At 40.7% G+C, this 15,271-nt stretch overlaps 1 protein-coding gene across 7 annotated transcripts in view; it reads right to left on the bottom strand.

Moving 5' to 3' along the window:
• The window catches only part of UIMC1 (ubiquitin interaction motif containing 1), a 123,019-nt gene extending 108,478 nt beyond the window's left edge, over positions 1 to 14,541 (bottom strand). The window contains exon 1 of one of the 7 annotated variants that reach the window (XM_043465813.1): positions 14,407 to 14,541. The gene's annotated coding sequence lies outside the window, so the exon portion shown is untranslated. Of the gene's footprint in view, positions 1 to 13,809; positions 14,164 to 14,208; positions 14,370 to 14,402 lie in introns of those variants that run through there. The other 6 variants (XM_043465814.1, XM_043465812.1, XM_043465815.1 and 3 more) reach the window with 6 other exon arrangements.
• Positions 14,542 to 15,271: the final 730 nt, after the last annotated feature.

Raw genomic sequence — 15,271 nt, 5'->3', positions numbered from 1 at the left:
CCTGTCTAAGTTTCTCTATACACTGAAGCTTTCACCTTTTACAATTGCAAACACTAAATTATTCCACAATTTAGGAATTCCTTGGCAGTCCAGTAGGGTTGGGACTCCACACTTTCACTGCTGACTGGAGGGTACAATCCCTGGACAGGGAACTAAGGTCCCACAATCCACATGGCAAGGCCAAAACAAACAAAATAAATAATATTCCACTATTTAAAACTTCAATATTTCACTGTTTCATATTTAAGACATTTTTCTCTTAATATGGTCTACATGGTATGCCCTATATTATCTGACCTCCTGCCAGATTTCTCTTGCTCTAACCACTCCCTCAGTTCTTAAGCTACATCCATACTTTTCTGCCACAAAGCCTTCCCACATACTTCTGCATGAAAGATTCCCTCCAACACTCCCCTGTTCACCTAGTTTACTCCTTCTCATCCTTGAGATCTCAGATGAGTTACGATCTCAGAGAAGTCTTCCTTGACCCCCAAACTTGATCAAATCTCTTACCACATATGCTCAACGCATCAGCTTTCCCTCAAAGTAATCACAGCTATAACTATACATTTATGCTTGTGATTTTTAAGGAAATACCTGTCTTTTCCAAAAGATTGTAGGTTTCAGAAAGACAAGGATAGGTCTAGCCCTAGGACTCAGCACATTCTCTGTAAATAATAGATGATCATCAAATACTTATTAAATAAACTACTTATACAAAATTTAGAACAATTTAGTGGTGAAATTATACTTTTCTCCTTTATCCAAACTTTCTAATCTTAAAATTTTTAAATATTAAAAAAAAAAACTAGCTGTGTTTTGTAGTTTTCAGCTTATAAGTCCTGTACATATTTAGTTAGATTTATACCTAAATATTTGAGATGGCTGGATAGCATCACCAATTCAATGGACCTGAGTTTGACTTAACGCCGGGAGTTGGTGATGGACAGGGAGGCCTGGTGTGCTGCAGTCCATGGGGTCGCAAAGAGTCAGACACAACTGAGCAACTGAACTGAACTTCTCTTAGTAATTAATGAAAGTAATCAAAGATTTAAATAAGTGGAACATATATGCTCACTGATTGTAAGACTCAACATAATAATGCTGTCAATTTGTCCCAAATTCATCTTGGTGTGTGTGTTATCAGTCGCTCAGTCATGTCCAAGTCTTTGCAATCCCATGGACTATAGCCCACCAGGCTCCTCTGTCCATGGAATTCTCCAGGCAAGAATACTGGAGTGGGTAGCCATTCCCTTCTCCAGGGGATCTTCCCAACCCAAGGATCGAACCAGGGTCTCCCACGCTGCAGGCAGATTCTTCACCATATGAGCCCCAATTCATCTTAGATTTAACATAATTCCTATAAAAATCCCTGCAATATCTTTTTGTAGACTTAGACAAGTTTATTCTAAAATTTACATGGGAAAGTACAGGCCCTATAAAGGCTTAAACAATCCTGACAAAAAAGAATAAAGTGAGAGGAATCACACCACTCCATATTAAGGGTTACTATATGACTACAGTAATCAAAATAGTGTGGTATTGGTAGAATAACAAACATACATCAATGAAGAAGAAAGAACTCAGAAACCATCACAACATACTCAAATCTAATTTAGTAGGGAAAGTCTTTTCAACAAATGGTGTTAAAGCAAGTAGAAATCCATTGGCAAAAAAAAAAAGAAAACCTCAAGCTAGCACTTTATACAAAATCAACTCAAAATGAATCTATTAAAACCACGAGATAATACTATTGAATACACACCCATCAAAATGAATGAAATTTAAAAAGTCACACCACCAAAGTCAGGTAAATATTCAGGGAAACTGGATCCCTCATACAAAGCTGGTGGGAATGTAAAATGGTACAACTCTGAAAAGAGTTCTGCAGTTTCTTAACTATCATATAACCCAATAACTGTACTCTTGGGTATTTATCCCAGAGAAACAAAAACTTATATTCACAAGAAAACCTTGTACACAAATGTTCACAGCAGCTTTATTTGTAATAGCAAATCGAGCAAACAGTTCCAAGTCCTTCAGTAGGTGAGTAGCTAAGCAAACTGTGGTATATATATACTATGGAACATATTCAACAATGAAAAAAAACGAAAAACTTCCCTGGAGGGCCATGGAAGCTAAGACTCCATGCTTCCAATGGGAACTACTAGGTTGGTGCAAAAGTAATTGCAGTTCTGCATTGCTGAATTTGCTGTTTGATATTGGAATACATTTTTAAATAAATGTGGTTATGTAATATATCATTTTAATGCACATTTTTCACTTTAGTTTTTTTGCTAATGACATTATTACTTGCTGTTTATTTTAGACTATTGAAATGATGCTAGACAAAAAGTAAATTTAAGCAATTTTCTTATTCGAGTCCAAAACGAGTCATAAAGCCATGGAGACAACTCACGATGACAACAACAACGCTTTTGGTCCAGGAACTGCTAACAAACATACAGGGCAGTGGTGGTTCAAGAGGTCCTGCAAAGGACACAAGAGCCTTGAGGATAAGGAGCACGGTGACTGGCCCTCGGAAGTTGACAACGACCAGTTAAGAGGATCATCAAAGCTGATCCTCTTACAATTCCACAATAAGCTGCCAAACAATTCAACATTACAAATTGGAAAGGTGAAAAAGCTTGATAAGTGGGTGTCTTGTGAGCTGATCACAAATCAAAAATATCATCATTTTGAAGTGTTGCCTTCTCTTATCCTGTGCAACGACAACGAACCATTTCTCGATCAGATTGTGACGAAAAGTGGATTTTATGCAACGACCAGCTCAGTGGCTGGATCAAGAAGAAGCTCCAAAGCACCTCCCAAAGCCAAACTTGCACCAAAAAGAGGTCACGGTCACTGTCTGGTGGTCTGTTGCCCGTCTAATCCACTACAGCTTTCTGAATCCCAGTGAAACCATTACATCTGAGAAGTATGCTCAGCAAATCAATGAGATGCACCAAAAACTCCAAGGCTTGCAGATGGCATTGGTCAACAGAATAGGCCCAATTCTTCTCCACGACAACACCTCACCGCACTTCCCACAACTAACACTTCAAAAGTTGAACAAATCAGGCTACGAAATTTTGTCATCTACCATATTCATCTGACCTCTCGCCAACCAACTACCACTTCTTCAAGCATCTCGACAACTTTTTGAAGTGAAAATGTTTCCATAACCAGCTTCTGCTGCTAAGTCACTTCAGTCGTGGCCGACTCTGTGCGACCCCATGGATGGCAGACCAGCAGGCTCCCCCGTCCCTGGGATTCTCCAGGCAAGAATACTGGAGTGGGTTGCCATTTCCTTCTCCAATGCGTGAAAGTGAAGTCGCTCAGCGTGTCTGACTCCCAGCGACCCCATGAACTGCAGCCTACCAGGCTCCACCGTCGGTGGGACTTTCCAGGCAAGAGTACTTGAGTGGGGTGCCACTGTCTTCTCCACCATAACCAGCAGGCGGCAGAAAATGCTTTCCAAGAGTTCATCAAATCCCAAAGCAGGGATTTTTATGCTACAGGAATAAACGAACTTATTTGTCATTGGTAAAAATGTGTTGACTGTAATGGTTTCTATTTTGATTAATAAAGATGTGTTTGAGCCTAGTTATAGTGACATAAAATTCACGATCTAAAACTGCACCTATTTTATAAAAATGTATTTATTTTTAATTGAAGGATAATTGTTTTACAGTATTGTGTTAGTTTCTGTCAAACATCAACATGAATCAGTCATAGGTACATACATCCCCTCCCTCTTGGACCTCCCTCCCACCTCCCTTCCCATCCCACCCCTCTAGGTTGTTACAGAGCACCAGTTTGAGTTCTCTGAGTTATACAGCAAATTCCCACTGGCTACCATATCTATTTTACACATGATAATGTATGTTTCCATGTTACTCTCTCCATATAACCCATCCTCTCCTTCCTTCCCCCACCACTCCATGTCCATAAGTCTATCCTCTAAGTCTGTGTCTCCACTGCTGGAGACACAGTAGAGACTTCTCTCCACTCCTGCAAATAATTTTATCAGTACCATCTTTCTAGATTCTATTTATATGTATTAGTATACGATATCTGTTTTCCTCTTTCTGACTTACCTCACTCTGTATAATAAACTCTAGGTTCATCCACCTCATTAGAACTGACTCAAATGTGTTCCTTTTTATCACTGAGTAATATTCCATTGTATATATGTACCACAGCTGCTTTATCCATTCATCTATCAATGGACATCTAGGTTGCCTCCATGTCCTAGCTATTGCAGGCAATGAACATTGGGGTACATGTTTTTCAACTTTGGTTTCCTTGGGGTACTATGCCTAGTACTGGGATTACTGAGTCATATGGTGGTTTTATTCCTAGTTTTTTAAGGAATCTCCATACTGTCTTCCATTGTGTCTGTATCAACTTACATTCCCACCAACAGTGCAACAGAGTTCCCTTTTCTCCACACCCTCTCCAGAATTTATTGTTTGTAGATTTTTTGATGATAGCCATTCTGACCAGTGTGAAGTGATATCTCACTGTAGTTTGGACTTGCATCTCTCTAATAACAAGTGATATAGAGCATCTTTTCCAGTTTATTAGCCATCTGTATGTCTTTGGGGAGAGAAGGAAATGGCAACCCACTCCAGCATTCTTGCCTAGAGAATCCCGTGGACAGAGGAGCCTGGTGGGCTGCTGTCCATAGCGTTGACCAGAGTCGGACATGACTGAAGCAACTTCGCATGCATGCATGCTTGGAGAAGGAAATGGCAACCCACTCCAGTATTCTTGCCTGGAGAATCTCAGGGACAGAGGAGCCTGGTGGGCTACCGTGTATGGGGTCGCACAGAGTCGGACACAACTGAAGTGACTTAGCAGCAGCAGCATGTCTTTGGAGAAAAGTCTGTTTAGGTCTTTTTCCCACTTTTTGATTGGGCTGTGAAACCACAATTACTTTTTCACCACCTTAATAGATCCTACATGCTGCAACTAAGAGTTCACATGTCACAATAAAGACTGAAGATCCCACATGCCACAACTAAGACCCAGCACAGCCAAAAAGGCAAACAAGTTAAAAAGAAAGAAAAAGAATGAACTACAGATATATGCAACAACTTGGATGACCCTTAAGGGAACTGTGTTGAGCAAAAAAAGTCCATCCTAAAAGACTGAAGGCAAAAGGAGAAGGGGGTAGCAGAGGATGAGATGATTAGATAGCATCATTGACTCAATGGACATAAATTTGAGCAAACTCCAGGAGATAGTGAAGGACAAGGAAGCTTGGCATACTGCAGTTCATGGGGTCACAGTCAGACATGACTTACTGACTGAACAACAACAAAAATGTTATACAGGGCTTCCCTGGTGGTCCAGGAGTTAAGAATCCACCTTGCAATGTGAGGGACACCAGTTTGATTCTTGGTCCAAGAAGATCCCACATGCTACAGAGCAACTGTGCGCCACAACTACTGAGCCAGCACTCTAGAACCCACATGCTGCAACTACTGAAGCCTGAGCACCTAGAGCCTGTGCTCCAGAACAAAAGAAGCCACCTCAGTGAGAAGTCCACACATGACAATGAAGAGTAGCCCCTGCTCACCACAACTAGAGAAAGCCTGCATGCAGCAACAAAGACCCTATCACAGCCAAAAAATGAAATAAATAAATATATTAATCTTTTATGTTCTATATTATTCCATTTATAAAAATGCATGAAATGACAAAATTTTAGAAAACAAGTGTATTGTTGTCAAGGGTTAGGGACAGGAGAGGGGATATGCAGGAAGGACATGGGTTTGGTTAGAAAAGGGGTTCCTGTGGTGTTGGAAATGTTTAGCTTCTCGATTGTGGTGGATAATACAGGAACCTACACACAAATGATAAAATTATAGTAGTTAACACACATACACAGAAACACATAAATAAATATAAGTAAAATGGGGGAAATCTATCAGTGGGTTACACCAATGTCAGTATCAAGATTGCATTATTAAAGGATAATTTGGAATTCCAGTTCAAGATGATGATGTAGCAGAATCTTGAACTCACTTCCTCCCACAGACACCAAATCTACAACTACATAGAGAACAATTTCCTGCAGGGAAGAAAAAAATTATACATACACACACACACACACACACACACACACACATAACCTCATAGCTAAGCAACTCCTACACATCAGACAAACAAGAGAAAATTTACTTCAAAGTAAATCCCACACCTTCATGTAGTGACCCACAATCAGGAAGAAACTCAAAATCCCAATCTTCTCCCTGAGGAGTGAAGGGTTTGAACCCTGTATCTGGCAGTCCAACTTTTAAGACACACCTGAGAGATGACCCCCAATACATCTAACTTTGAAACCTGACAGCGCTTGCATTCATCAAATCCACAAGGCTACAGTAAACTGAGAAATAGTTCTCAAAGGGCTCACACACACAGAAAACCACCAAGAGCCCAGCACAGAAGCCAACTGAAAAACACCCAGACTTTCTGTGAAAAAGGTTTATTTGCTTATCATAAAAAACTGGCCTGACGAGCAGGCATCTAACTTAACACACATCTAAACACCTGCTGAAATATTATCCAGAGACAAAGACTGGTGGGTGACATCTTTGCACTCTTCCTCTGATTTGCTCCAGCTTGTCAGTATCTTGCAGAAGAGAGCTTGTACCCTCATCTGTTGCCTTGATTTTTGCAGTTGCCACCAGAAGACACTTCTAGATTGCCAAATTCTAGTGGTTAACAAGGCTTACACTGAGAATTCCACAGGACTCTGTCTATCTGCAAGTTTTTTTAACATTTATTTGGCTATATCAGTTCTTAGTTATGGCACATGGGATCTTCATTGCAGCATATAGGATCTTTCGTTGTGGCGTGCAGGCTCTTCGTTGAGACGCATGGACTTCTCTCTAGTTGTAGCGCGGGCTTCTCTTGTTTTAACACAGAGGCTCAGTAGTTGTGGTACACAGGCTTAGTTGTCCTGCAGAATGTGAGATCTTGGTTCCCTGACCAAGGATCAAATCCATGTCCCCTACATTGGAAGGCAGATTCTTAACCACTGGACCACCAGGGAAGTCCCTATCTGCATAATTTAAAGGCAGCTGCCTAAGAGTCTGGCTTCCAATCAGCCTTTATCTAGGAGCAGAGTTCTTCCACTTTGGGATACTGACAGGTCTTGGCACATCTTAAACTACTGGGGGCCACTGAAAATAAAGTAGGCTGCTTGGACATTCACAAAGGTTTGAGAGACAACCAAGAGCTAAGGCAAAGTTGAATGGTAAGATTCATCCCCTACACAGAGTCACTCTTTCAAAACTAAAGAGTGGCTATTTCATCTAATGCATAACCAACTGATGCGTATCTAACCAACATATAGTCAAGGAATATGAAAAAACAGACAAATATGTTTCAGGTGAAAGAACAAGGTAACACCTCAAAAAAAGACCTTAATGAAACAGAGATAAGTGATTTAACCTGATAAAAGTACAAAAGAATGGTTATAAAGATATTCACCAAGCTCAAGAGAAAAATGGAGGGACAAAGTGAGAATCTCAAAACAGAGGCAGAAAATAAAAGGAAGCACCAAATAGAAGTCACAGAGCTGAAGAATACAATGACTGAAATGGAAAAAATAAGGTGAAGGTTCAACAGCAGACCAGGTGAAGCAGGAAAAAAAAGGGTCACTGCACTTAACAACAGGGCGCTGGAACTCACCCAATCACAGCAGCAAACAGAAAAAAAAAAGAGTGAGGAAGAGTGAAGACAGCCTAGAAAACAAATGTCATTGTTCAGTCGTCAAGTTGTGTTCAACTCTTTGAGAACCTATGGACTGCAGCATACCAGGCTCTCCTGTCCTTTACTATCTTCCAGAGTTTGCTCAAACTTATGTCCATTGAGTCGATGATGCCACCCAACCATCTCATCCTCTTTCACCCTCTTCTCCTGCCCTCAATCTTTCCCAGAATCAGTCTTTTCCAATGAGTAGGCTCTTTGCATCAGGTAGCAAAAATACTGGAGCTTCAATTTCACCATCAGTCCTTCCAATGAATAATCAGGATTAATTTCCTTTAGGATTGACTGGTTTGATATCCTTGCTGTGGATATCAAGAGTCTTCTCCAAGAGTCTTCTCCAGCACCACAACAAAAGCATCAGTTCTACAGATGCAAAGTGATGTCTCTGCTTTTTAATACACTGTCTAGATCTGTCACAGCTTTTCTTCTAAGGAGCAAACGTCTTTTAATTTTGTGGCTGCAGTCACTGTCTGTAGTGTTTTGGGAGGCCAAGAAAATAAAATCTGTCACTGTTTCCACTTTTTCCCCATCTAATTGCCATGAAGTGATGGGACCAGATACCATGGTCTTAGTTTTTTGAATTGCTGAGTTTTAAGCCAGCTTTTCACTCTCCTCTTTCACTCTCATTAAAAGGCTCTTTAGTTCCTCTTCACTTTCTGCCATTAGAGTAGTATTATCTGCGTATCTGAAGTTGTTGATATTTCTCCCAGCAATCTTGATTCCAGCTTGTGATTCATCCAGCCCAACATTTCTCATGGTGTACGCTGCACAGAAGTTAAATAAAGAGGGTGACAATATACAGTCTTGATGTACTTACTATTTTCTAAATTTTGAACCAGTCTGTTATTCTATGTACAGTTCTAACTGGAGCTTCTTGACCCACTTACAGGTTTCACATACCTTCACATACAGGAAGGTAGTCTGATATTCACATCTCTTTAAGAATTTTCCACAGTTTGTTGCGATCCACATAGTTAAAGGCTTTAGCATAGTCAATGAAGCAGAAGTAGATGTTTTTCTGCAATTCCCTTGCTTTCTCTATGATCCAGCTGGTACCCATGGAAGTTCTCAGCTCCTGTACTGTTAAAGCCTAGCTTGAAGAATTTTGAGCATTACCTTGCTAGCATGTGAAATAAGCACAACTGTACAGTAGTTTGAACATACTTTAGCACTGCTCTCTTTGGGATTGGAATGAAAACTTTTCCAGGACTGTGACCATTGCTGAGTTTTCCAAATTTGCTGGCATAAGGAGTGTAGCATTCTAACAGCATCACCTTTTAGGATCTGAAATAGCTGAGCTGGAATTCCATCACCTCCACTAGCTCAGACAATCGGAGAAGGCACTGGCAACCCACTCCAGTACTCTTGCCTGGAAAATCCCATGGACGAAGGAGCCTGGTAGGCTGCAGTCCATGGGGTCACTGGGAGTCGGACATGACTGAGCAACTTCACTTTCACTTTTCACTTTCACACACTGGAGAAGGAAATGGCAACCCACTCCAGTATTCTTGCCTGAAGAATCCCAGGGATGGGGGAGCCTGGTGGTCTGACGTCTGTGGGGTCGCACAGAGTCGGACATGACTGAAGTGATTTAGCAGCAGCAGCAGCTCAGACAATACCAAGATGGCAATACTTCTCAAATTGACATACACTGTCAGTGCAATCCCTAATAAAATCCTAGTTGACTTTTTTGGTGAAAACTCACAAGTTGATCCTAAAATTGACGTGGAAATTCAAAATAATAATTGAAACAATCAAAACTATCTTGGGGAAAAAAAGTTGATGGACTAACACATCCTGATTTCAAAATCTAGTACAAAGCTACAGTAATCAAGACAGTGTGGCACTGGAGCTAAGAATGAATGCACAAATCAATGGAACAGAACTGGAAATATACAGTCATATTTACAGTCAATTTATTTTCAACAAGAGTGCCAAGACCATTCAATAGGGAAAAGAATCATCTTTCTAATATATGGTGTTGGAAAAACTGTACAGCCAGATGCAAAAGAATGAAACCTGATCCCTACCCTCACACCATACAAAAATTAACTCAAAACAGATCAAATACTTAAATGTAGAAGCAGAATTATAAAACTCATAGAAGAAAACGGACAAATTTTTACAAGCTTGAATTTGATAATGGCTTCTTATATATGACATCAAAAGCACAAGCAACAAAAGAAAAATTAGATAAACTGGACATCAAAAATAAAGAAATTCTGTGCTTCAAAGACACTATCAAGAAAGCAAAGGGACAGTCCACAGAACTGGAGACATTTCTTAAAAATCACATATGTGTTAAGGAATTGTACTTAGAATATATATACATATATATTCTTATAACTCAAAAATAAAACAGCAAATAACCCAATAAAAATTAGTCACAGACTCTAAGTACACATTTCTTTAATGATTATTTATAGATAGCAAATAAATGGGTGAAAAGATGCTCAATATGATTAGCCACTAGGGAAATGAAAATCAAAGTCACAATGAGATACCACTTTACACCCAGCAGAATGGGTGTATAATCAAAAAGATAAACAGTAACAAGTGTAGGCCAGAATGTGGAGAAACTGAACCCACATATACCACTGATAGATATGTAAAACAGAGAAGAGTCTCTGGAAAACAGTCTAGCAGCCCCTCAAAATGTTGAAATTAGAGTTACCACGCAACTCAACAATTCCACTCCTACGTAAACACCCGAAAGAAATTACAATTTATGTCCACACAAAAACCTGTACATAAATATTCACAAAGCAGCATTACTCATGAGAGTCCCAAAATGCAAACAACCCAAATGTCCATCAACATATGAAGGAATAAATAAAATGTATATCAGATCCATACAATAGAAAATTATCCAGCAATAAAAAGAAATGAAGCACTGATACATGCAACAACACAGATGAAGTGTGAAAACATTATAAGTAAAACGAAGCCAGAAAGACCACATACTGTATGATTCCATTTACATGAAATACCCATAGTGGTAAATCTAAATACACAGACAGTAGATCAGTGATTGCTTATAGCTCAGGGGGATTGGTACTGATGAATTAGGGATATGGAATTTCTCTTTGGGGTGAAGAAATGTTCTAAAATTGATTGTTGTGATGGTTATTACAACTTTGTGAAAATACTAAAAGCCACTGAATTGTACATTTTAATGGGTAAATTTTATGGTATATGAATTATATCTCAATAAAGCTGTTTAAAAAAATTAAGCTACCGTGACCAAGACAGAACACTAGTTACCTTTGGAGTTAGTTACCTTTGGAGGGTACTAACTGGAAAGGGGCACAGGGGATCCTTTTGAGGTGTTAGAAATGTTTTATATCTTGATTTGGGTGGCAGTTACATGGATGTACATATTAAGCTATACAATTACGACTGGTTCATTTCACTATATGCAAACACTATTTTTTTAATAATAAGTATTTGTGAGTGAATGACTATTTTATTTAATCCTTATAAAAACCTAAGAAGTATATATAATTATTATGAGGAAACATAGGTTCAAAACACTAACCTGCCCAAAGTCACAAGGCAGGGACTTGCACTTCTATCTCTCGACTCTAAATCCTGACTCCAATACTCCATGACTTAATCTTTGGATTTCTGATGTAAGGTATGACACATAAATATTAGATGAATTGGTGGCACTAGTGGTAAAGAACCCGCCTGCCAGTGCAGGAGATGTAAGAGACACAGGTTCGATCCCTGGGTCAGGAAGATCCCCTGGAGGAGGAAACAGCAACCCACTCCAGTATTCTTGCCTGGAGAATCCCATGGACAGAGGACCCTGGTGAGTTCCAGTCCATGGGATTGCAAAGAGTCAGACACAACTGAAGTGACTTAGCATACTTTATGCTATATATTTAAATTATAAAATATAATTCAATAAAATGCTTAAATTATATATATTTAACTTATTGAATGCTATAGGCACAATATTGAATGCTAAAGGGCACAAAAGGCTAAATTACAGGTCAAAGGAAACAAGTGCTATATGGAGAATAATAAGACTTGAGGTGATCCTTGAATCTAAGAGAACAGCTTGAACAGGACTTGGAAATAGGGATAAGTATGGGGTCAGACAGGAGGAATCATAGTGCCCTAGGAAAACATCTTGCACAGAACAGTTTTCATCTTTTAAAGTGTTTCCTGTACATTTAATTATTGAAACCAATATGTTCAAATCTGGTAGCAATGGTGCTACACCACCAAATACATCTAATTTCTTAAAGATATGTAACAAAGTAAAAACTGTTCTCCTTAGCACAGAACCATCTATAGGCTCAAAGTGGGTTTTCAAAGAATCATAGTAGATAAGGGATCAATAAGCATTAGGTTAGAGGCACCCCACAGACAGATTCCAAAATTCCAGTGCTTCATGACATTTAGCCACACTATTTCCATGGAAATTCTAAGAGTAAAAAAGGTCATGTGCATGTGTGCTAAGTTGCTTCAGTTGTGTCCAACTCTTTACAACCCCATGGACTGTAACCTGCCAGACTCTTCTGTCCGTGGGATTCTCCAGGCAAGAATACTGGAATGGGTTGCCGTTTCCTCCTCTAAGGGGTCTTCCCAACCCAGGGATTGAACCCATGTCTCCTGCAGCTCCTGAATTGCAGACGGATTCTTTACTGCTGAGCCACCAGGGAAGTCCCTAAAGAAGTCACTGTTCAGCCAATTTAAACAAGCAATCTAACATAATTCAACTCCTAAAGTTGCCATCTTTCAAAATGAAGAAAAAAAAAAAATCACTAAAATAATGGCTTATCTTCAATTACTTGAATAGAGGCTATAGAAGGAATTACCACTAAGTGTCTGCAAAGAAGGAATAGAGTCTAGATACCAACACTCTCTTCTCAATCATAACAGAAACAAAACGTCTCTTAAAGAATGCACAGGCAGGAAAGACGACCCAAAAATGAGACTTGTTATATTATAGTTGTTAGTGTCCTTGAAAATCTCCAATTTGTAAGATATTATTTGTCATTTTTGTTCAACACATCCATCAATTTGATCTATGTGAAGATCAATCACTGACAAGAAAATTTAAAATCTTGACATTCTACCTACCAAACCTGTCAAAATTGCTCTGAAAGCTTGGAGGCATAGGGACCTTAACAGTCCTCTCTGATTGAATGACTTACTTCTAAATAAGTTACCATTCAAGAAATCTGGTACCAAGCTCTTCATCAACTGATCACATGAGCTTTACTGTTTCTCCAATTTAAAAAAAAGTAAATGCACAACTACACACACACACACACACACACACACCCCGATGCTCTACATGCCTACACACACACACACACACACACACACACCCTGATGCTCTATTTCCCAGTTTATACTCAGCCTCAGTTTAAGACAAGTGTGTAAAAACAGAATCCAAACACAGTGAATAATGGTTATTTACTGGGTCCTTGGACACTATTTTAGGCACCTCAAAAGCATTACAGAGGTTATTCCTCCCAAAAACTCTACGTGGTAGGTTTCATTATTTTAGGACACTTTTATCATGATTTTACACGTTAGGAAACTAAAAATCAAACATCTGGTAATTTCTTAAATTCAAAATGGGAATGCTGATAATTGAAGCACAATGTATCTGATTTTAAAAAGGCATTTTTTGATTCAACTAAAAGGCACTGCCTCTGACAAGAAAAAATAAAGACAGTAGACTTTCACTTATTCATACTCAGTGACTATATACAAGAACACTGGAGTCAGGCTGGCTGGATTCAAAACCAACTCAACCGCTTACACCATGTGTGTCTTTGATCCTCAGTTATCTAATACATAAGTTAAAGAGGGTAAGAGTACCTATAGCATAAGACTGTAGTGAACGTTCAACAAATGTGTATCTGTAAAAGGCCTGAAACACAGTCTATCATCGTACAGAACGGAAACATACTACTACTGTGGCAGGGGGAAGTGGTAAACAACGATAAGGATTCCCAAGGAAAATCTTAATTTCTGGGCAAAATAACTTAGACCACTAACCAAGAGAAAACAGTAGACTGGAGGAGATAGGGAGCGTTGAGGAGAAAGGGGGTGGGGGACCCAGTCGACCTGACTCCGGAGAGAGGTCCCGGCTGTGAGGCCCCACGGAAGGAGGCGGCAAAGACGGAGCCCCCTCCCTGGGTGCGTGCTCAGCGTGAGGAAGACGCCTTCGAGGGGTAAGCGGGGACCGTAGCCGGTCCCCGGAGACCCAGAAGGGCCGAAAGGGACCCTGGTAGAATGAAGGCCGCACCCTCGGTTTGAGGGGAGCGGGCCCGGCAGTCGAGGGAGGAAGACCATCCGGGGTCCCCAGCGGCCCAACCGGCGTCCCGAGGGCCCTCCCCGGCGTCCAGAAGCGCCCAGTATCCTGAGGGGCCATCCTCGGGGTCCTAACGGGCCTACCCTGGCGTCCCGAAGGGCCGTCCTGTCAGGAGGCGCCCACCTCAGCGTCCGAAGCGACCCGCCTCAGCATCAAGAGAGTCCCAACCACAAGTCACAGGCTCCGCCCCGGAGAAAAGTGGGCCGCGCCCCCACTGAGGGAGAAAAGGAGGCGGGAAGAAGGCGGATGGAGGTGTGCCGAAGCGACTGGTACTCACTGACCGTCCGCGCCGCGCGGATGAGCCCCTCCTCTCAGGTCCTGTGGGTCGCGAGCTCCGGCAGCACGTCAGGAATCTGAGGCGGGCGAGTGCGCGCGAACCTGAAACACCGCGGGGTTGCAACGCGCTCTCGGGGCGGGCGCATGCGCGGGCGACCAAGGACGAACCAACCCGCACTGAGGGGGGAGGCAGCCACCAGGACATACCAACTGTGTGAGATGGGGGGGGTCGCCATCAACCTGAGGCAGATTTCATCTCCAAGAGCCGACTGGGCACCTCCCAGTGGTCTCGCAGTTTATTCGTTTGCTTTATCATTTGGTAGTACTTTGAGAGAAACCAAAGAGTAGTAGTAACAGAGTCCGCGAAACCCTACCGTGAAACCTTGAAAGTCTTCTCTGCCACATCAAGCCTCGTCTGGCCCTGTTTTTGCATGTAACTTAAGTTATACTGAAATTATCTGTTCATAAGATAATGAAAACAATCTCTGGATGGTAAATGTTATTAAAGTCTGACCATTTCAGGAGAAGAAGGGACTCTGGAAAGTGAAAACTCTTAGAGATGCAAGGTAGAAGCATAAAATAAGAACAGCCACTTGTGGTGAAATTTAAAATCTGCATTTTTATGACCCAGAAATTTCATGTCTACAAGTGTGCAGAAGACGTGTTCATGTTCAGGCCCGCTTCCTTGTGAAAAGTATAAAAAAAAGAAATGTACAATAAGATGTGAATGAATAAAACAGTATGTTCTATAATAAATTATTACAAATAAGACTCATAAATGAGTACAATATATCTCAACATTTGACAGCTCCTAAGAGTTGTGGAAAATTCTGAAAGAGATGGGAACACCAGACCACCTAACCTGCCTCT

This window comes from Cervus canadensis, chromosome 4 (assembly GCF_019320065.1).
Source record: "Cervus canadensis isolate Bull #8, Minnesota chromosome 4, ASM1932006v1, whole genome shotgun sequence".
NCBI classification, from domain to species: Eukaryota; Metazoa; Chordata; class Mammalia; order Artiodactyla; family Cervidae; genus Cervus; species Cervus canadensis.
Note: the sequence above shows the minus strand (reverse complement) of the source record. Positions and strands in the feature narration are given on the sequence as shown.